Source organism: Anas platyrhynchos, chromosome 4, assembly GCF_047663525.1.
Source record: "Anas platyrhynchos isolate ZD024472 breed Pekin duck chromosome 4, IASCAAS_PekinDuck_T2T, whole genome shotgun sequence".
Taxonomy (NCBI): Eukaryota; Metazoa; Chordata; class Aves; order Anseriformes; family Anatidae; genus Anas; species Anas platyrhynchos.
In genome coordinates this window covers 33,701,287-33,725,057 of record NC_092590.1, presented here as the reverse complement: position 1 = coordinate 33,725,057, position 23,771 = coordinate 33,701,287, and the positions used below count along the sequence as shown (strand labels likewise).

The 23,771-nt window shown below is 42.1% G+C and overlaps 1 long non-coding RNA gene across 4 annotated transcripts in view; it reads right to left on the bottom strand.

Moving 5' to 3' along the window:
• The window catches only part of LOC106016056 (uncharacterized), a 48,916-nt gene extending 32,911 nt beyond the window's left edge, over window positions 1-16,005 (bottom strand). Inside the window, exon 1 of one of the 4 annotated variants that reach the window (XR_011809049.1) lies at window positions 15,739-16,005. This is a non-coding gene — a long non-coding RNA (uncharacterized lncRNA). The remainder of the gene's footprint in view (window positions 1-15,738) is intronic. The other 3 variants (XR_005265841.2, XR_002400640.4, XR_001188485.5) reach the window with 3 other exon arrangements.
• Between the last annotated feature and the right edge of the window lie 7,766 nt (window positions 16,006-23,771).

Sequence of the window (23,771 nt, the reverse complement as noted above, 5' to 3'; positions counted from 1 at the left end):
ACTGACAGCAGCCACATGGAGTCGATGAAGCAGGTACCTGCCGAGTGCTTTGATTGCTCCCCCTCACCGCGGCAAGAGGGACACCTGACATGGGCCTGACAAGTGCAGTGCTTGTCCATTAGTTTCCTGACCAACTGAAAATGTTAAAGCTGAGTTCTGATAGAAGCTGTAGCCTGGTCTTTCAGGACATACACATGTATTCTGTGCTAAATGAACTAGTGATTGACTAGCTTCTGCCACCTGATGCTTGGTAGAAAACCTCTGCCACAAAATGCATGTAGAAGTCCATATTTCCAAGACATAAGACAACAGATGCCTGCATATAGATACGTTCCCTACCAGCTGTGATCCAGGGTTATTATCTGGTGCAAGAGCCAACCTCCAGAGCCAGCCAGCGTCCCTTTGCTTTATTTACTCAGTAATGTCAGCCCTGTGTTTGAGCTAAGAGCCTCTACCAAGCAGCGACTGTGTCACTGTTAAATAAGTCAGGCAAGGTTAATTACCAGTGTGTTTACATATAAAGATGATCTGCGATGAGAAAGACATCGCAAGAAAAGTACAGTGTGATTAAATAGAGGTAAAACACCAGATTGTTTGTTTAAGCTTTCCATTGCTGTAGAAGTAATTTTCTCTCCCTCAAGAGCCAGAGCACAGCTTTTTCTTTCAGTCAAGAAGCTGATTCACTCAACATCGCTTTATTTAATCAAAATGCAGCATCTCTATAGCACATATTTTTCCCCTCATAGGCGGCTATCTGTGTTGCTAGGTTGGGTAGTGGCTGAATAGCTCTCGCATGCAGACGTATTACAGATGTATTAAATGTCAGCACAATTTACTGAGCCTGGTGAGGATGCCTTTGTTACAGCTTTTGTTTTAAATCCAGTACTGTGTCTGCCTCCTAGGGCCCCGAAGTGAGTCTCTTTAAAAAGAGCTACAGATTTATTCCTCCACTTTGAATAAGTGAAAATGTGTTTTGTTGAAACCTCAGGAGAGTAAATGGATTTACTATAGAATCCCCTTTTGTTTATGGGCTTGATGAAAGCATTTGGCACTTAATGATTCCCAGGCTATTCCAAGTTTAAAAAAGAAGAAATCAAGTGTGCTGAGTGTTAAAATGTTTTCCACCAACCTCAAAGCAAAGTTAACATAAAGACTTGCTTCAGGTGTCAAATTAGTATGGAAGTGGAATGCTTACTAACTCGCCTTCTCAGCATTTACACCCAGTATATTGTCACATTTTGTTCTTAAAACAGACCCAAAAGCATGGGAGGTGAGGGAGACCTATCCACGTGGCCACTTGAAATCCAAACCTCTTCCTCTCAGCTCTCGCTTCTCCCATCATCTGCTCCTCCTCCCATCTTCATTTTCTTCAAAAAACTTTGCAAAAGTTCTGAGATGACAGCACGTGCTAACTTCCCACAACCACAGAATGTCAAGAATCAAATTTATGTAAGCACAATGAACTTCCATTAAATTATTAAACTCCTCATAAGAGACTGTTTATGTTCTTCTATCAAAGTGGTTCGAAGTGCAAAACTTCTAACAGAGCGCTACTGACACTATAAATACACAGAGGACACAATAAATTATCACTGTTAAAAGGTTTTATGTAGGGATAGCTTAGTTAGCAGCAGTTGTAGCTTTTGGTGAGCAATCTATTTGCATTACCATAGAGAAATATTGCAGTCTATATCAGTTTTTAGGCCAATATTGATTATGACTAATAAAACACAGGAATTAGAAAGCTTGTTAAAGCCTGATATCTCACCTAAAAATCTCAGAGCTACCTATTTCCATTTACAATATTCAGGAATTTTCCAGCAGAAATATTTTAAACGTTAAAAAACACTTTTTTTTCTTTTTTTTTTTTTTTTGAGAAATAGTGAGCCACCAGTGCATTCCCACTGAGAGACCATCAGTTTCTCTTTAACAGAATAATCAGGCATAATATGCTTATCTGATCCTGTTCTCTAGCCAATATATTTCTCCCTTTCAGCTTTTCCTCCTTCTTGTCAGCCTCTTAGGGCTCTGTTCTTTATATCAAGCTTTTAATAGATATTTACCCACAGAAGCTGCAAGACCTGTCCAAGTCCCTCCAAAATACAGTATGTGATGTGCTAGTTCTTACTCAATTAGTTTTTCTCAGTCTATAGATTTTTTAAGGGAGGTTTCTCAGTCTGTAGATTTTTTTTTAACCTTTGGAAAACAAATTTCCAAGGCCATTCAGAAGTTTGTGTCCTTTTTACAAAGGCAGTTCAAAGCCAGTTAGGCTCCCTCCTCCCAAGAGAACTACACTGTATTTTTCCTTTCAGGGAAACAGACTTTGTACTGAAGACATCTATGTAATTTGGTATTTGTATGGATCCCTCAGCATAAAGATGACAGACAGCATGTAACACAACCGGGCATGCAGAACCACTCTGCTAAAGTTATTTCTGCCTCTAAAATACAAATGATTGAAAAATAAAGGGGGCAGAGGGATAGGAGGGGGATCATCATAGTATCCTAAGATTCTTCCTATCCTGGACAGCTTTGGTTTATTCCCTATAACGAATGGTTGACAAAGGACTATTAAGAGAAAAGGTGAGGAGTAAACGTACATGTACATACACTTGTATACTTTATGACTGCATCATAACTTCCTGCGGTGACCACATGCCTTTAAAATCCAGGAGCTCCTGAATATTAAAGTAGCAGCAGATTTGGCTATTCAAAAAGTTCCCCAGCTCTAAAGGAGGAAAACCACTGGCTAAACTCTCAGGGTAACCTTCCTCTGAAACCAGTTCTTCCCATCTTGGCCTTTTTGCTTCCTTTTCACACATAAAAGGTGTTTCTAATGAAAAACCTGTGAAGTACCTTAGGATGTTTCCTCCATGCAATCCATTAATTATCTTGAGAAAACCCATCATTATAACCTTAATGCTGACCTTAGCTTGTCTCTCACTTTGTAGCATTTACTACTGCTCTTTTTGAAAAGTACAAAGCGCTCCTGGCAGATCCAGCCAGTCGAGCAGACTCCCACCTGGTTCAAACACATGTCATGGACTGATCAGATCGGCCTCTCTCAAAGCCATGGGTTGTACAGCCACCTGCAGGGATGCCACAGGGTTACCATCTCTTGGGTGGGGACTGTCCCCAAACTGCCAGTTACCTCAAGCGACCTCAAGTTCACTGCCAGTTACCTTAAGCAACGACAGCAGTGCTTCTTATTACAGTGGCAGGGAAGTTAATCCATAGAATAATTTTGTAAGATGCAGTATGAGGAGAAAAACAAGCCAACATCTTAAGGTTATAGGAAGCAATCCTGTGAGGCCATCAGGTCAGTATCAAATACGCCTGCGTATTTATTTTGAAACAGGAGCTCAAGGGAATCCCAGCAGCAAAGCAGGGAGCAGTAGCACTAGTGGGAGATGAATCAAATGCAACAGGGGTTTTGGAATTGGTGCCACCAGCAGTGTGCTGCACCCTGGCCTCAGGCACCGCAGTGTTACTGGGGGAAATGCAGCAAACGGGCCTGTGTGTGTGGAGTGGAGAGGACATCTCCAAACCCGAAAATCAACAAGCCAAAAGTGACTGGCTGAAGTGAAGCTTTTAAGGAACAGTAATGATTTGGATCATCTGAACACCCCTTTCTTACCAGCTTTTCCTTTTTTCTCATTTGTTCTCCTCAAGCACCGAAAGAGGGCTCTTGCTACTGGCAGTAGGATACCTGGCAACAAATAAGGCAATACCTTGCCTTTTCCAGTGAGACACCAGGATCCTGGCAATTTTTCTTCTTTCCTATCAGCTTACACATCTCTACTAACCAATGCACAGTGCAGGCTTCTAAAACTGTTGTAAAATTTAGGGTAACATACTTTTTGGCAAATTACATTCCAGGAAACCTTAATTCACTGGAGATTCACTGAAGCTTTATCACTGCCCGTCAGCGACTGCTGAAGCACCTATACCACAGAAGATATATCCTCTTTGACTTAAAAAGAATTGATTTGGACTGTAATACCTTGTAAGTAGCTGTCTCAAAACCAATAATGTTGTCCTGCAAATGACACTGTGTTCACCACTGCACCTGAGTAGGCACAGTCCTTTGCTGGGACTCTCTCCGCTGCAGTTCCTGAATCTCTATGAGGTTCACACAAGGGAAGTAAATTCCAGTTTTCCCCAAACAATCCAGAGATTTCCTTCAAAATCACATCCCTGATGAGCTAAAAGGCCAACTCAAGGGCAGTCCAACAGGCCCCATCAGCACCACAGCCACTTTAAGATGGGATCATCAGAAAGGAGTTGGAGGCTGTAGAGTTATGCTGCTTAAATAACAGTGAGCCAGCTCAGACACCAGAGGAACCACAGCCACTGCTGTTGCTACCTATTTCTTACATTTTATGTTCAATTTTATGTTCATTTATGTTCACAAAGCATAACCAGGAGCAGGCATATTCAGTGGTATACATTAAAATGTCTCAGCAAACAAAGGCCGGCAGAAAAAGCATTGCCCTTTCAGGAGCACTGTGTTACATCTGGCAGCAAAAGGCTGGGAGGAGCCACTGGCACGCAGTCACTTGCTCCAATCCACAGGGGACAACGACAAGCAAAAGCAGATGATCTTTTTAGTTGATCTATTCTTTTAGGTTTTGCATTAAGGCTAATGCTTGAAAGGAAATTGGGAGATATTTTCTTTGCTGCGGTTTCAACAACTACTGAATAGCATTTCAGCCCCAGTAACTGCGTAACCATGGTCTGAAAGTACCTGGCAGCATCAGTCCAGGCACCGCTCAGTGCACGTTATCATCAGGGATCAGGCCCCCAGCCACTGCCTTTTATCTCCTGGTGACCGACAGGACATTGCTGAGGAAGGCACAGACTGGATGCTTGCACAGCAGCCTGTTCATGAGGGAGGACTTTCCCTGGGCCCTATTAACATTTCAGCACTTAAAATGTAATCACCCTGCTCTGTGCCCCTTTGCCAAGTACCTCTGGCACTTTCATACCTGAGTGTGAGCTAAAGCAAAGCCATTGGCTACTTTCCAGGTTAATGACTTTCCAGTCTCTAATGAAAAGACCAGAGAGAAGCTGTAAGACATGCCTGCAAACAACTCCAGCAGAGCAGCACATCTGCCTGGGGAGCAGCAGCAGCCATCAGACCACATTTGTCTTTTATGAGATCCCATCTCTCCTGCCTCCTTTTTATTTTTTCCCCCTTTTTCCTTGTTTTGCAATCACTTTTCCCACCTAAGGAGAGGGGAAATATGAAGGTAATATGAAGGTAATGAGCTTTTTGTTGTTTTGTTTTTGTCAGAACACCACCACCACCTCATTACCTTCTTGCCCTTCGCTCGGTTTCTCTCCCCTTTTTCTCTGTTTGGTTCTGGTGAGCAACATGAGAACAGCAGCAGCAGCTGGCTACGTTAGCTGAAAACAGTTCAGCTGTAACTGATCTAACTGAGACATCATAACGCCACTAATGTTCTCATTGCTAATTTGTAGTGCTATCTTCAGTGCCACAGATGCAGAAATGGATCTTTGCAATTTTACAGATGAATTCACTCCAATCTCGGTGTAACTTTACAAGTGGTTGCTGAGAAGTCGGTCCCTGGGCACACTGAGGTAAATCCCAGAGCACAGAGTTGGCCATAAGGAAAGTGCAATCATCAGAACAAATACAGGGGCAACGGAGCAAAAATAACTCATACAGCAGGAATTCTCCCTTGTAATCCAGTCACAGAAACTCCAAGATAACACCAAGTTTTAACAGTCCCACCGTATAAATCACCTTCCTGCATACTAATACAAGGTTTTCCAGGCAGTTCTTAATTGCTGATCATCATTCTTCATCTGTGGTTTATGCAAAACACACTGAAAATATCTTCTAAGATCCTTTCAGTGACTTACTAGATTTGATGTATTCTCCATCACATTACATTTATCATTTAAGCATGGCTACTGCTCGTCCTGTACTGAAAATAATCTTTAAAAAGATATTACTCCCACAGACAGATCACCAGGCTATTTCTAGGTCACTCAGGGCTGCTGCCACCACACAGTTGCCATGGCAGTTGTTGAACAAATTCAAGGTACAACACTAGCTGGTGTGTTCAGTGCTAAGAAATTCCAGGTGCCTGTGAAGAAACAATTTCTGCGAACAGCAGAAGTTCATTACCAACACGAGACCACTTCAGCTTTTGGAGCAGAAAAATACAAACCTATTATTCAGCACTCAGGATCTGCTCCTAGGGCAAGTGGGAAGACTGAATACAAAAACTTATATCTTGCACAACGTCTAACTCTCCTGTGCAATAAAATGCCAAAAAACAGCAGCCACTTCTCCACAGAAGTTTCTGGTAATAGCAGCTGGAATAACAAAAGCTACCTGAGCCTCTCATTTTATGGGTCTGCATCAATCCCACTGAACACGACCTGCTGCATTCGGTAGACATACATACACCAGCGAGCTCATTCTGTTGTTTTGAACCATGAGAAATACTGAACCCTTAAATTGATGTAAAGAAGGAACAGCTTTATTGCCTTTTGCTTGTGTGTGCCTGTCCGCAAGTTTCAGTGGATCCAGAGCTGTAACGTGCACGACCGTATTACAAAGACAGTGTTATTTGCGTTCACCTCTGCAGGTTACAGGGTGCAGCCAACAGGACTGGCTGCAGTTTGGGGCAAACGTAGGAAGTAGGGAGGAAAAACTCCTTTTTTTCACCCCAAAGCGGCAGCAGAAGCCCCATTTTAGAGGGCTGGGCCCCCTCCCTCTGCCCAGACCTGTCACAACCCCAACTGCACCCGACAGCCGGGCAGCGACAGCCCTGCTGATGGAGATGTTTGCCTCAGCAAAGCTGAATCAGTTCCACCGGCAGGGAAAAGCGACCGGCTTCTCTCTCGGAAAACCTACACCGGTGCTTAGGCCTCCTCGTCCAGACATGAAAGAGAAGTGCCACAGCTGGTTAAATAATTCTGCTCAGAAGATTAAGTATGTAGCACAGGCTTTTGAAAGGAAACGTAAGAGTGGCTGTCATGCTTTCAGTTGCCCTGATAGCCATGCACTTTGCGAAGGATGCCAAGTGTTATTGCAAACACAGTTTGTACTTCCCTGACAGTAAGTGCTTCTCTGCTCCTTTTCATTGCCACAGACCAGCGCTTTTGATCCATCAGCAATGCTCAGCACTCATTCCCAAGGGAAATCCTTTGAAATGTACCTTCATCTTGATCGCTGACCTCAAGCTGGTCCACACCGTAAGCACTAGTGCAAAGAGCTGCAGTTGCTTTGTGCAGGACTTTATCTGATTACCAGATTTCAAAGCAGCTAAACCCAGGCTAATCCACCACATAAAAGAGTCAAACCATTTTTAATGCAGGTTCTTTCTTTTTAAAACCTAACAAGGGGCCTAAAATTCAAACTAAAATTTAGCATAGCTTTCTTCTGACCCAGAGCCAGCCTACTACAGTTTATCACTGAAGATTATATTGTATTAAGAATATTATTCTAGAAATAATAGAACATTAAAGCTACTTAGGAAAGCCAAACATACATACAGAGCCAAGAAAAATTTATGAACAAAAAAGAAAACCCACCACAGAACAGAAGATGAAAATGGAACAGCTTAAGCTATTTGTAAGCAACTGGCAATTATTACTTCATTCTGATACCACTAATATATCCTATGAGAATATTGATGTCCTGTATTTTGCTTAAAGTAATGACTAACAAAGAAGGCTGAACGTAAAGACAGATTCATTCATCCACTCCATTTGACACAGAAGTCACTTTGGTGGAAGCTGTGTCAATTCTTTTAAAAAACACAAAACATCTGCAACACACATATTATATATATATATAAATATATAAATGCTTAGGGATTGGGAGCTCCAGCTGCCGTGAGACTGAAGAAATCCTCATGACATCAGAAAGCAGGAATTATATTTCATTCACCCTTTTTGCCATGGTAAAAAAAAAAAAAAAAAAGTCAACATGATCCAGATGTTCCGGGTGTTAAAGAGCGTCTACTTGGTAATTATTGTCCGAGACACAAGCTTTTTCTTTATAGTGCTGAAATAATCGACTTAATCCAGAAGTAAAGAACTCAGAAATACAGCAGCCTTCTTCCATTACTCTTCAGGGTGGAGGACACGGTTCAACATTTTTTCACATTTTGATACTTTAAATGAAGTCACATAGTTTAGCCATTAGATAAACAAGTCAGAAAACATAAACCAATGAGCTGATATAACTAAATAATGAAGTATTAATGTGGTAAGTTATGTTTCCTACCAACTTATATGAAATAATGTAGTTTTTTGTAATAGACGTCACTTAATATTAACAGAATTTATTTGTAATTATTTTCAGTTCTTTATAAGAAAGGTTCTGCTTCTCTTTTTAAAGGGGAGGGGAGAACCCCTGAAGCTTCAAGTGCAAAGCGTATTGCAACTACCTAGTACACATTCACTTTTCCTTTTAAGCTCTCTGCACTTATTTTATTCAAAAATGAAAACGACACCGGCACGAGGAGGCAAGCTGTGAAAGCACCTTGCTCCTCTAGGTCAGCTCAGGCCTTGGGAAATGCACTGAGCACCGTCAGAGGTTTACACTGGTCCTCGGTGCAGACACTTAGGGTGCGCTACGGCACAGCATCAGCACCGCTGCCCTCAGAGGCACCAGGGGAAACGGCAGCTATCCCAGCGTAACAGTGAGGAGCAGGAAATTGCTCTTAAATGTAAAAGCTCACATACAAGTTTCCATCATTAAGTTATAGTGGAACAGCACAGTAAATATTTATGGCACATCCTCTGTGCTAAATCTATTTTATAATATTACCAGCTGTAAGGAAAGCACATACCGGTTTTCCTCAGCTTCCCTCACTGGTGAGCTCCCTTCCCTAACTTCGCTGATGACAGCCATCATGACCAAGGAGAGAGCAAACACAGGGGAAACCTTGGAGGAAACCCATCCGTTGCAGGCAGGTACCTCCCAGCTGGGGCCTCGTGCTGGGATCATGCCCAGGACCACAGAAAGCAAACTGCAAGAAACGTTCAGAGATCATAACACACCAGCAGGAATGGGCAACACTCCCATCTCGGGCTGACGCTCGTGTTTTGGCATTTTTGGCTTTTGCCACTCCAGCTTCACATCAAGCATGGAGCAGGTCAGCAGAGGATACATGCTCATAGGTGTCTGTTGGGGGAAGATCCTCAGTAATGTACAGATCTGGATAAGTCTCCTTCTGAATTGATTTGAATGGACAGAGCCTTGTCCCTTGCCTCAGATACAGTGATGTGATCTACCCCTCACTAGCAAAGAAGAAACATAATGATAAGCAACAGAAGATATTGTGTTAGGCCATGTTGCACAGCCCGTGCAAATTCAACAGCAGCATAACATTGCAAGCATAACAGGTTAATCAGAGCAGCAGAAAATAAAGTATTTTTGCAACATTCAGACTGCTTCCTCTTGTGCAAGCTTGGAATAAAACAGTTTATTCAACTGCAGGATGCAGACAAATTGAATAAAAGCAGCACGTAAGGAATGCTCTGGCTTTGCCTCTATTTCCTTCAGCTTTCTTGCTGTTACCTTAACATCACAGGTATGAATTAAAAGCCTCACAGGTAATTAGGGCCACACCATTCTCATCCCTATAGCGGGCAATCTGTGGTGATGCCTGGAAAGTCTCCTGAACTCCAGCATACAGCAACCGATGGAATTGGCCAGGCTGATGCCAGGCTTGCAGGTAATGCCTGACCTTAAAAACTCCATCAGCTGGAAAGCAGACGTGAGCCATACGGTGAAGCAACTTATGGCTCCAGTTAACTGAGTCCTTATAGACAAACAAAGTTTGTTTCCTCACACACTTGCATTATGCACCAAAAAGAGATTGTCCAGAAATGTTGGTCTTCTGATACTGTTTAAGTGAACATGCTTGCAATGGGGATGTATTTTTACAAAAGGTATTTTGACTGCCAAACACTGCAGATCTACACAAGCTGTGACAGTGTTTGCCCACATCCAACTCGCGGTATCGGAATTAATCGCGTGTTGCTGCAAAGCCTGAAATCTGCGCTACCTCCTTCCAGAGGAATCCAGATATATGGCACAAAACCCGAAAGCCTCTGGAACAGCTCCTAGTGAAACTTCCCTGAGGTGATCAGCAAACTATAAACTACAGTTAGGCTTTTATCTCTATCACCCACCAGGTTTGTGAATTAGCTGTGAAAGGAGCTCTTCTAGGTAGACAAACACTGACTGTCAGAGGGGCTGTGATGCCACAGTGCTGTTTGACAGAAGGCAGGGTAAGAATTAATGAAAAATAAGGGCACCAGGCTTATGAAGCTGGCTGGAGGTTCACGCCTCAGCTAAGATACAGGACATTTCAGGAAAAGTAGCTAAAGCACAGATGAAATTCAAGCCAAAGTGCTCATGAAGATGTTACAACAAAGACATCCTCTGCTGAATGGTTGGGACCTCTTGAATAAACTTCCAAACAGAAAACACTAACACGCACTTAAGGGAAATCCTATTAATCTGTAAGGGTTTCAAGAATGTGTTGAAGTGTTTTATTGAGCAATGATTTCCTCACAGCTTTGTAGGTGAGCAAAGTGTTGGCTTAAACCTCCTGTTATTCTCATTAAAATGAAATAAGTCCAGTCTTAAATTGCCCCTGTATGAAATAAAGAATGAGAAAACAACCAGCCAAAAACAAAAACTACACATCCAGAACTATTCAACAAACTACTTAATTACCCAGATCATTCTAACCATTTCTAACATTTTTATGAAAAGGGAGTGAGGAAACACCACCACCACCCACCTCCAGTTGGCTGGAAGACTTAAACTTCTAATGAAGTTATTTATGCAAGCACCCTGCTTCCAGCAGCAGCAAACATTTTAAGACACCCCCCCCCCCCTTTTTTGTTTTTAAATCTTCATTGGTTCTGTAAGAAACACACTTACTAGATTCATATTACCGATAATACCCATGAGTAGCATGTTTAGAATTGACTTGAAAACAGAAACTCTATTTCCTTCAGAAATCATTAATATCTGAATTAATGATGATGCCATCAAATAGAGTTACAGACACAAACACCTAAAAATCAGCAAAAGATTTTGTCTTAGTATTTCTGCATCTAAGATCCCCATTTGCAGCTAAGAGACCCTATTAACACTTTTGCTTCGACTACACAGTAATCCATTAGCACAGTCAGTCGGCAACTATAGGTTAATCAAACTTTTTTTTAATTATACTTATTAAATGTAAAATACTAATCTCCTGATATAAGAAGAAATATTTCTACCACTCATTACACCATGAAGAAGGGTCCTGAAACAGATGGAAAGATCACATCCTAAAGTTGTCTCATTCTCTCCTAAGATTTTTTTAATGAACTCGAAGAGCAGTTAAGGGGCAGGCATCTACACCGGGAAACTCCCATGCCCAGTTCCAGGCAAAGCCTCTGGGTTGATGCAATTTCAGCATTTAGGTGCAAGAATTACAACATTATCATTTCAGGATTATTATTATTTTTTCTAAACATGCATACAAGTCATTTCAGTGCCACCACAAACATTTTATATTCCATTTTTCACTGCAGAAGTGGGGAGGAAAGAGAAAACAAAACAAAAAAATAGCTTGACAAGCAGAGTAGGAGAAGTGTATTCTGTTTTTGTTCACCGCACACTGCAACTTCCCAGAAAACAGGACTCTCTCCTCTTCTTTCCTCCCCTGTTAACACATCAGTAATAACCTTTATGGCAGAATAATCGGAGGTTATCTGACAGTCTAGAGGATTGTGTGTGTTGCAAAACAGCAATTCCATTTGTTTCAACATATAAAATCTTCTCTGGAATGAGAGAAGTTAAAACATATGCTTAACTTAATGAAATTCCCACAGTGAATATTTACACAAGTGAAGATAAGTCTTCATATATGTTTAGCTTTGCAGCAGCCTGGGCAGGCAGGGAGGGAAGAGAGAGAACCATATTTTGTGCCAAAGTGAAGACATCTCATTGTGTTGTTGTGGAAATCATCACACAAATTCCTCAGCCTGACCAGTTATATAGGGCTTGTGCATTTTTGCAGGAAGAAAGAGAAGGCCAGAAAAGACAATAAATGACATCAAGTTGTATAGAAACAACACGATACAGTGAGCTCTACATTCACTTCAACAGGACGGAAATGCATCTTGATCATCACTCTTTTGTGTCCCGTCTGTGATGCCACCACCAGACTAACCACATTTTCCTTGTTTAGCCCAGTGGCTCGGCATCTCCTATAGATGAGCAAGACAAGGGAACCACTTGGTCACACTCAGCTCAGTCCTTGTGAATCCATAGCTGCTGCTCGTTTGGTGTAGCTGTGAAAGCCACGTGCCACAGCCTCATGGTCCTCAGCACGGAAACCACCACCCTAGCCCTTCATTATAAGCACCGCAGTTATCAAATATAGCCGTAGTAGAAGTTCACAACAGACCACAAATTTATACTTGGTGTAAAAGCCAGAGTGGTCCTCCATTTCCACTCACACCTGGTTTTGATCAGTGTATTGGCATGGCATTTTGGCTGCTTGAAGCAACGTACTGGATATGATGCTATACATGGCACACCGTCCTGGAACAGGGGACCACAGAAGCAGCAGTCCCACGTGCAGCACCGTGCTCCTCGCCTGCTCCCACACTGGCAGCTTTTTCCTCCCCCCATTCACCCAACTAAAGAACAGGGATTGTATATTTAAAACTCCAGGGAAAACATGGCAATGTTAAGTAGTCAAGTACTGAGGACAGAATAATCCGATTTATTTTTCAAAAGCAAGTATCCAATTAGTAAAGGAAATACAATTTACTATTTTTCACCTGCCTCCAACAAGAAAGTGAAGTAAGTCGGGAATAGTTTTTTTTTTTTTTCCACTTTTTCATCTTAATAGAAATAGTGACAGTGTCACTAAGATCACAGACAACTTTTCATACATATTATTATAGTGTTGATGTCAGCTCCAAATAATACATAACCCTATCACTACTGTATACTTGAGCAACATGGGCATGGAGGTGGAGGGCAAATCACTCCCCATGTCATCTTCTTGATGACTGTTTGAGGAATCAGAAGAATTCTTCTTTTTTCAAAAGGGATGGAAGACAAATGCAAAAGCATTTACATATCGGAGGACGAGGAAAGATGCTTGCTTAGGATTGAGACTGAACAAAAACTGTTCTTATGGTCTTAGTGAAATACAGATGTGCACCTATTTTGCATCTGAGGTAAAAAAAATAGCTTTGCACCTAATTTGAACATATTAAAAGGTAATAACATCTCAGGCAATTACAATCATACTAATGTACAGGTGGGTTGAAATGATTGCTAGCAGTAATTCAGCAAAACTCATTTTTCTTTCCATTTACTCAGAAACAGGTATTATCTTAATTATGCTCCATTAAAAATGCTTTATGATTTCTTTTATTAATGTGGTTATTAAATATCTAAAGACAGCACTTGAAATCTAAAATGAAGTATTTTTCCAGATTTTGATATTAGAGAACGGAAACTTTTCTTCTTTTGAAACACGATTATACCAAGTTACTTTGTCTCATTTAAATAGCATTAAAGTAAGGCTTATAAATAGCTTTCCCTGGAATCCTCCTAACATTACCATGTTGCACGTTTAAAAAGATGGGGGTATACTATGCCTAATGTAGCATAAGGCTCTGGATAAATCTGAAGACAAGGGATCAAGGTGAGTAACCTCGAACAAGCACCCATTTGCAGCTGTAGCTGGTGATGGATTACTTTCACCTGAAGCACTGTCAGGCAGATCACCCTGAGCACACCAAGTGCTGTACATGGCACACAATGACCGTGGAGATAGAAGTGCTTTATTCCTACAACAGGAGCAGCTTAGAAATAGCCCTGTATTTATGGGCTCCAATTCACTAAACATTTGTTCCTATGAATAACCAGCAACCAACAAGAAAATCCCTACTGAGCTGTAGGGATTCATTGCTGGCAAGAGAAGCTCCTGGCAATAGTAAAGGAATAAGCGTTTGCAGAAACAGTGTTTCACACATCTACTCTTATTATTTGCCTCATTTTAGAAAACCAGTTTGCGATGACGATTAACACAAAGGAGCTTAGGCATTTTGAACCTGCCAGTCTAAAAGTTTCATTCCCCGAAACTCATTTGTCTCCCACCTCCCCTCAGAGGTGCCCATATTTTTGAAGGGGTTAAGCAGGTGGCTGGGCCTCATCCTGCACAAAGGCAGGGATTCACTTCTGGACTTGCCCATAACCTTGGCAGAGCTAGGCAAGAGTGCAGGTGTGAGCCCTGCCAAGATCTACAAAGCAGATCCCCTTCCTTGCCAGGCTTTCTCGGCCTAGGAAGCATTCTTTTGTCCTTATCATTCTTAATGCGTTTTTTCAAGCAACACCACCAAAGGAAGAACTCTCCCCACCACCACCATGTTGTTCATCCCCCTGCCCCATCTATTTGGGAGACGGATCGGGGGTCACTCTAGCCCAGCAGTACCCTTACTGGAGCACCTGGCCCAGGGGACAACATGGGGCTTTAAAGTCACATCTGTGCTGAAGGAGATAGGATATGGAAAGTAAACATCCAGGCTTGGTTACAGGGCTATCTAGCATCTTTCTAAACAGAAGTGACTTTACTTATGTGGAAAAATTACTCCACAGGCCTCTGAGAGTGAGAGAAATAAAGATCATAGATGAGCGCATACTCCATCTCATAGTAAATGTTAGAAAATTGGGTACAGAAAAACGCAAGCATAACTGCGTAACTTAAGAGTTGGAGCACTCATTCGGGATATGCCAACTGGGCTTTGTATTTGACATTGAGCATGCCATTATTTAATGAAAAATTGAGCAATTCCACAAGCAAAACCAAGAGTGCTCCCTCTCAGACTGCTTCTCAACTCCCTGGCTTAAAGCATTCCCATTAGAAATAGTTAAACGTGGTTCAAACCTTCAGTTAGAGAAGGGATTTCAGCTCTGGCTTCCAAAACCTGTGCCACTATTCTCACCTCTAATTACATTTTTATTTTCCTCTTAAGAGGTTACTGTTCCAACAAGGTTTTATTTTTGATGAATTTATGAGGAGTACAACATGACGGGATGGCTGCAGTGCAGCCATGTCCTGTGGGAACAACCAGTTCATACCTCTAAACCAAGCTTCTGTGGTTTGCATCTTGGGAGCAGAACTGAATTAAAACACAGCTCAGTATGCCATTAAGTGTCTGATTAACAGTACTCTCCACGTTATTACATTCACTGACACTGGATTTATTAAATCTGTTGAAACCAAACAAAAGGGGTCGGAAAAGGAGTGCCAGCAAACAGTATCTTTCTATGTCTTACAGTGCTTCTTCCTTAAGGGCAACTGGAGGCTGCTACACTTCCAAAACTTTCTGGAAGTTGGCCACAGAACATTCTTTTCAAATTGCCATAGACACAGATCGCTCAGATATGGGACACAGAGAGATATAAACAAGACACCAAAAAAAATGAAACCATAGCTGCACACAAGCAGTTGCCAGCAACACATCACAAAAGGACTTTCCGCAGGTCTAGTACTAATCTTACTCCTCCCAAACATCACTAGATGTAAAAGCTACAGACACAGGAAACCATCTCTTAACCTTCTCAGACAACACAGCTATTTTAAAGCATTCACAACCTACTGTGCTTTTTCTTAGCCTTTTACACACTTAAGATTTTCCAATTTTAAAGTAAACACTTACCTTTATGACAATGAGGATTACAGTTCAGCAACCTGCTTCTCAAAACAAGGCAACGTGACTGACACAGGAACACCAAGGAGAAGAATGAAGTTCACAACTGTGTGTATGCTGGAAAATCTGTGTGCTCATGCAAGCACACTAAACTGCATACTAAGGGTTCAGCTTGCAGAAATTGCATGAACAGAAAGCCCAACAGGTGTTTGCAATAGTCGTCAGCTGGAGAGCAGCAGCAAAATGAAACTGCACCCAACTGTGGAATGATTACTTCAGGACTCCCACCTGCCTCGGTCTGGCTGCCTTTAAAAGATCAGGACTCCAAAAAACACTCTACTGTGAAAAAGGGAAGGGGGGCAGGTGCTTTTGATTTCTGGGCTAGCATGTTCAGTTTTATTTTATCAGGTGGATACCAGTTCTGGTACCAGCTTTGTTTAAAACAACAACAAAAATGACACACGCGGAGCAACATAGATCATTTCATAAGAGATTTTGTCCAGTTGAGATATTGTCTGTGCATGCAGCAGGCCAACAGGACTGCCAGGAGCAATTGTAGTGAGTTCCCAGGCTTCGGAGAAACCAAAGACACCGCCTGCTCGTGTCCCCCAGTAAGGACAATGGCCTGGAGGGACACCTGGAGTGGCAGATGGGTGTGGAAAATCTAGCCTGAGGTGCCACTCACAGGGGATCTCTTGCTTTCTGATAAAAACTTGGAAGGTCTTAAACCCTTCTAAGGCTTCCCCTGGAGTCAGCCCCAGTTAGAAACTGTTGAGAATTTTTTGGCCTTCTCTTGCTAATTGAAGTTTGCAGTGACTCATTTTTTTTGTGTGTTTCAAAAGTTACTGACAGAAAGGTAAATATTTTGTAAAGATCTGTAACCTTGCATTTTGTAAAATGTTTTGGAAAACAGCATAACTATAAACCTTCTCCATTTGCTGTTCATGTATGTATTCCTCGTCTTTCTGTATAACTGCTAGATATTTCTGTTTTGAGTGTTTATTGCAGTCTTGAGCCAAATGCCATCTATATAGTATAAAATCCCAATGCCAAACTACCAGCTTTTCAAGAAATTAGTGTAACTATGGCCTAATGTTCCAGTACTTAAAAGAGATGTGATTTGAATCCATTATTATTTACACCATATATTAACTAATAGTTGTGATGCAAATAGTTGCCTTTCCAGCTTAGGAGCATTGGAATTTATAACTATTAGTTTCATAGGTGCTAGGAAACACAGAAGATGCGTATTTTGGTAAAAATTCCTGGCATTGACTGATGGTTCAATTTTCCATTTGAAAGACATTGCTGTTGAAATGACATTATTCTGAATCTTCCAACTTTGGTAAATTAACCTACTTTGTTATTTTCATAAAATCTGTAAAGTCATGCAATTTTGCAAAGTGAAAAATCTAATACAGAAAATTTCTGCTTCATCAGGATAAAACAGTAAAACAAACCAAGCTGATTTTCAAGAAAAAAAAAATAAAAAAAATTGTAAAAGCATCAATTGCAATGACCTAAAATAGAAGTGCTGCAAGAAATAAAATTAAAAATCTGACCTCCTGTTGCATGCTGTTACTGTATTGCATATTTTTACTGTGTGTTGCCAGAAAGAACAAGCAGACCGTGGTGGTGGTGTTTCTTCTAACAATCCAGCAATAAATGGCTTTGATTTTTAAGAATATGGAAGTCTTACACCCTTTACCATTTTTTCTTATTCTAGCAATGAATTTCTGCTTAGCAGAAATAAATAGCAGGATTTCATTTTGATCTCAAGATCATAACTGTTTCCAATCTCTTATTCAATACGCAAAACTAGACTTATGGAAAATCATGTGTAGATCACAGTAATTCATTTCTGAAACCCTTCCCCTATAATCAGGTGGAATGTACCCACCCAGCAGTGTACCTGTTTTCAAAGATGATGGGAAAAGAGTGTAGGTTCATTGAGCCAGTGGAAATTCCTTCACCTTTTCAACGTGCCAATAACAAACCAAAAAAGACAGCCTTCTGAAAACAGTACAAACTCTTGCAGAACCACATAGCAAATCTGAGTAGCCTATAAGGCAAGGTAATGGCAGTGTCAAGCTTTACCAAGCAAAAATGCTGAGATCAACATGTCATCGGCTAGGAAGTGCTATATTTTGAGCAAAACATGATTTAAAAATCTCTGTCATCGTACCTCTTTGTGAGCCACAAGCATAGGATGTTATGCATCATCCCTGAAAGCCACTTACAAAGCTTAGAGGCTTCTGAAAATGTTTGATTGGCTTTCTGAAGAATTAAAAATATTATTGAAATATTAATTTACTGCATTTCTTTGGGACCCAGAAAAAGTGTACAAAGAAACAGAAAAATATAAACCAGGAGATATAAACTGATTCAAGACAAAATGAAACCAGAATGACTATTTACTTGTGCAAGAGTGGTGGTATTTTCCTTCTGGAGCCAGCGAGTGGCAGCGGACAGTATTTCTTCAGAGAGAAAAATTGCTGGTGGAGCAAATAAGGCCCACTTTGAGCAGCAGACAGATAAACAGACTTGGCAGATTTGGGCAGCAGAGCTAGAAACGTGGCCTGCTGTGGCAGTATGGAAGACCATGTGCCGTGCTGAGCCTTACACACTTGCTCTCATCTGCTACGCACCCCTGCTACAGTCAGAGAAGTATGCAAAGGGAGGAGCTGACGCGCTCTTGCTGGCTCCTGCCCCATTGCACAAAGCTGCCCACGGTTGCTCATGCAATGGCACAGGCAGCGTGTGAGGAGATCTCTGCAGGAATCACATCACATCCTACCCTGAAGCGTGACATTCAGTTTCCTTCATCCAGCCACATATTTTCTCTGCAGACTACTCTGCCTTAATGAGGATGAAGAAGTAAGCAGTGAGATATCCTTCTGTGCTGCCACCAAAAAGAAAAAATAAATAAAGAAAGAAAAGAACAAGCTTTCCAAACAGTAAGTCTTTACCTGTCATGTCTTGCACTGCACCTGATTAAAACTGGGCAATTTGGGGACAGATTCTTGATGGCTGCATGGCTGCTTTGTGCCAGCCCGCACTGCTGCGCTTCCGGCCAATGGCTGCAGTCAAGGCAAATTTTAAACAAAGCCTAAATTAGGGCACTCCTCAAGTTGTTTTACTGCCTGTGGAAGGCTGCCCAGTCTGCAGGGGACCACACAGCTGCAGGAAGACAGGAAGTGAGAAAACAGGCCACTGTGAAAACCTTGGTGATTCTGGGCATGCATGGGAGTAACTGACAACTGGCATAACCTGGAGCCATCCATCTTCACTTATCCATTTGGAGAGCTGAGGGACTCAAGACGTCTTTGGAAATAAGAAAGAAATTGACTCTTCTCGCAGGAGCTTCTGATGACGGGAGTAATATTATTACAAACTTGCAGTGGTGCAGGCAAGGAAGCAATGGGGGCTGGCTCCCTGCCCCTTCCTATTTGCATTCCAGAGACTATTTTTGCACCGGCTGTGATCCTGTTGCAATATCTACGTGGGAATAAATCTTACGCTCAGACTTTATCGCAGATAAGACCACACATGGCAGTAGGCACAGAGCGAGCTCCCTGGGGCCCTGTTCCCAGATGGGGCTGAGCCAGCTCCTCTCGCGTGGAAGCAGCCGATCAGCTGCTGCCAGGGCAGCTCCCCCACTTGCTGCTCCCCGCACAGCCAGGGCACTGGGGACGCAGTCAGACTCCAACTGGGAGAGAAGCTGAACAGGGGATTGTGCTGGTCAGCCTTCCGTAGTGTGTGAATATCCTTCACACTCCAGGAACAGAGGGAAACTGACTGCATGGCTGTTTTGTACCGGACCAGAACAACAGATCAAGCCAGCAGCGCTAGGTAAGGGCTGAAGATGTGAACTGCAGTGCCTGGTTCGGGTGTTTTTCAGCAGCTCTTGATATCACATACAAGGAAAATGCCTGTCTGAAGATGCCAGACTGTTCAGAGCCCATGGGAAGCAGGCACCTTTCACATCACCAGCCTTGATTTATGTAGTATGCCAGAACATTGGACCTATCTATATTCAGGCATAGCCTTTGCATGGAAATCTGCGTATACCAGGCAGGTCTCTGGCTTGTTTTTCATCACAAATCTTACAGGACAAGAGCAGCAATTTCAAAGACTTTTCCAAGGAAGCCTCAGGGCTTGTTTGCCAGACTTGCAGCGTGGTATGTGGAGCATGGTATGAGCTGCCAGGCTCCCACTGATGTTAGCAGTCAGGAGGCTAATGGCCTGTGCACAGCTCTGCTGATGTACCTGCAGCACCTGGCAAGGAGTCTGCTGACATCCCTCAGCCCTTCTGGATGTGATGTAAAGCAGGGCAGCAAAACGAAACGGAGAGGGGCAGCATAGTTTTCCTCCGGCTAAGAAATTCTGCAAAGCACAGTAGCTTTGGGGGTTTTGCCTCAATTTTTACAGAGAACCTTCCACTTCCATATAAACTTCCTTAAGTATAAGGTATCTAACAGCATTGCAAAAAAAAAAAATAAAATTAAAAAACAACAACAACAACAACAAAAAAACACACCATAGTAAGCAGACAACAAACCATTAGCAACACATTGGCTTAATATGAACAAGTAGGTTAGGAGTAACACAGGACTCATGGTCCTACCAAAATTCTAGTGTACTTCAATTATACGTCTTCCTTCAAAAGGAGATAAAGGAGGTACTTTTCTAGGATCAAACATGGGGCTGTTGCACAGCTGAAGCTAGTAGCTAATTTAAAATGTAACCTGTGTTTAAAAAAAGTTTTGATCCTTGATTCTCTGTTTATGAACACCTGCAGTTTATATCACACACATTTTCATTGGAAACAATCTGTTAAATCTGTAAAATTATTATGGTGTAGTCCCACAGTATGTCACACTGTGGCAGTACCTTTGATCTCAGCCCCTGGGAAACATTTTTTCATGTGGGCAGCAGCAGCAGCTGTAAATACAATGTTAATACTATTGGGGTATTAAATTTCCCTTTTATTTTGCTGGCTGAAGTCTGAGGGTTTATGCAGTTCTACACTTCCCATATAACACGCTTTCAAGTTTCTGAAGTTTCAAGATAATCTAGTAAATGGTCTGTCTTAGATACTTTTACAGCGGTGTTACAAGGGAAAAAAAGACCTCTCTGTTTCTTTCAAATCTGGGAAAATATACTTCAGTGGTAAATCTTAATCTCTCAACATCTTGATTCTCCCCTCAGTCGCCTCACAATTGACAGCTTTTCTGCTTTAACCTGATTAGAAACAACCTGTTGGCTAAGGCACCCAGCTATAACCTACAGATACCCCGCATGTTGCAGTTATTCACATGTACAGTCCCACATTAATCTGGAAAGAGTCTTTGAAAAACATCTCTGTCCCTGTTGGTTGTCCCATCACAGCTCTGCAGTTCAAGGCCATATGCTGACTGCCATGCCCACACAGCACAGAAATCTGCCCTTACCTTGCTGCTGTGTTATGGAGCCCGTCAGCTGCCCAACGCCCATCCCAACCACACCTGAGGTCAGTGGTACAGAGAACAGATAATGTGCTGAGCAGATAAAAGAATAACTTGACCTAACCTTTATTGGGAGAGCTAATCCAACTCCTCATTCAACTGTAGCTGCTCTGCAATAATAGCTTACTTGTTCAAGTTTTATACTGGGAATGGTATAAAGATTAGCCTCTTCTTTAATCTTCCAAGCACTGAATATATTTCTCTAGTAAGAATATTTATTAAATATAATTTAAATAAGCACGCACATTCTGTTAAACAAAAATATGCATATATACACAGATCAGGTTTTTGCCTTCCAAGAACACTTACATTAAAAAGCCTTTAAAAAGGCAGTTCTACCAAATGGTATGAAAAGATTCTGAAGTGTCCAAATTATCTCGACTTAACCTTTCTTATTCACTCCTTTGCATGCTGAATTAGATACAAACCACAAGACCTGTTCTTCTTTGCATGCTTTGTACGCTCTGCTGTCAAACGTGCATAATGACACCCATTTTTGCTCATTTTCGAATACCACTCTAATAGCCAGTTGTGTGCACACAAAGCTTTTTAAATGCATGTGCTGGGTTCTGTGCCTTAGGGCAAAACTCATTTTGTGCTCTTTGGTATCAGTATAGTTTGGGAATGCAAGGACTGAAGACTAAATTCAGGTCTAAAACCAGAAAAAGATATAAATGACCTGTTAGAGGAAGGAAGGGCAGGGGGAGAGGAGCAGGCAGGCATGCAGGCAAGCAGGCAAGCACACTTCCTACTGAGGCAGGTACCTTCCTTTCCTCTCTGAGCTGTGAGTAGAGTTATGCATCCAGTTGGGACTTACAACAGCCAGGAGGCTAACGTCTGTAAATTTTTTGTTAATCAGTCATCAGCTGTAACTTTTAAAACAACCGCTAGCAAGGACTAGAACTCATCCCTCTCCTTTTCCCAAAGAAGAGCTCTAACTGCCCCAGGACACCACGATAACATGACTGTCCTGGCACAATTTCTGCACACACTTCTTCCCACCTCCTTCCATTTACTTATAGGTAGAAATTCCTTTAACTGCAGAGCTGTTTCATAGAGGAAAGCCGTACTGAATAGCTGTCAAGCTGAAGATTGGGGTGAAAGGTGGGCAGCTAGAAAGCGAACCCAGGCTGCCCACATTGCCTGCTGGTACTCCTGGAGCAAGGAATGAGGACAACCACCACCTCCTCCTCCTGCTGTACTCCACCCGCGGTCTGCACCATTAGTCATGCTAAGAGTGTGCCAGCTGGCTAAAGCCCCTCAGGTGAACCAGTCTGAGGAATGCCTTGCTTATGAATTTAAATTAGGCTTAAATGTAAATGATGGTCGGGCCACTCCACTCTAAGCTAGTTCTGGGATGCCCAGGAAAAAAGAATTTAAAGCCTTCAGGAAATACTGTTAGGTTTTGTTGTTGTTGTTGTTGTTTGTGTGTGTGTGTGTGTGTGTGTGTGTTTTTTTGCTGCAGGTTCAGTCTGCATACCCTCCAACCTAGCCCCACCTAAGGCTGCTCCATCTGAGAAGCTGGACAGCCATGCCAGCGCAGTAACGTGCTGAGGGCTCAGGAAAATGCAAGACAAATAAAGGATTCTGGTGGCCCCAAAGTTATGGTGCTGCTTAAGGGAGTTATAAAGGCTGCAGTATGGGACAGAAAGCCTTAAACTGAGCATTAGGGACCTTTGTTCTTTCAGATTTGTCCTCTTTGGACTTTCTGCAGATTATTGATATGTTAGAAAACCCTGGTTAAAATAATCCAAAATTTTAGGGAGGAAAATTTCACATAACTCCAGGTGACTTTGGGGAAGAATTACACCACGAGGCTGCAAAAAGGTGGTAGCATGGAAAAGAACAACTTGTCTGAAATTAGCAAAGGATGGAAAAGAAGGAGAAATACGTGCTTCTGCAAGAGACGGTCTAAAGTCTAAACAGACTCAGACTAATGATTTAGAGGAGAAGGCCTGAAACACTACAGAAGGCTCAGGGAAAGTACATTTGCTGACTTCACTGTGGAAAGGGACAATCCCAAAATACTTTGTAAGAAAGTAAAAGATAAGATTGCTGGTAGTGGTGTTCAAGAAGAATAAAGAGTTTCTCTACATTAAAAAAGACATGAATACCCACCTAAGTATTTGTGTGGTACATCAGTGGTAAACTGAGAGTTTTCTTTTTGGTAGGATACAATTCTTAAGTTGACAGTGAGTAAGTTTTTGTTTAGAAAGTAAGTAAGTAGGAAATTCTGGGCTGTGCTCTCAGATTCTCCCGGGATTCCACAGTGCCTTGCTGTGGCCAAGCACTTGTGGTGATCAGAATTTGAAACTGGTGAGCTCGGGCCTCTGAGGAGGGGGCAGCATCGCTTCTTGAGGCCTTCCAGTTGTTTGTGGGATGCTGCTGAACGTACGGAACATGGAGCTACGCGAGTACCAGCTCTTTTTTGTAGATAAAGGGTTGGGAAGAGGGGACATTTCCCAACTTTCCAGTCACTTGCTCTAAAACAAGCACATTGCACGCGGGACTCGGGATGCAATCACATACTTTAGG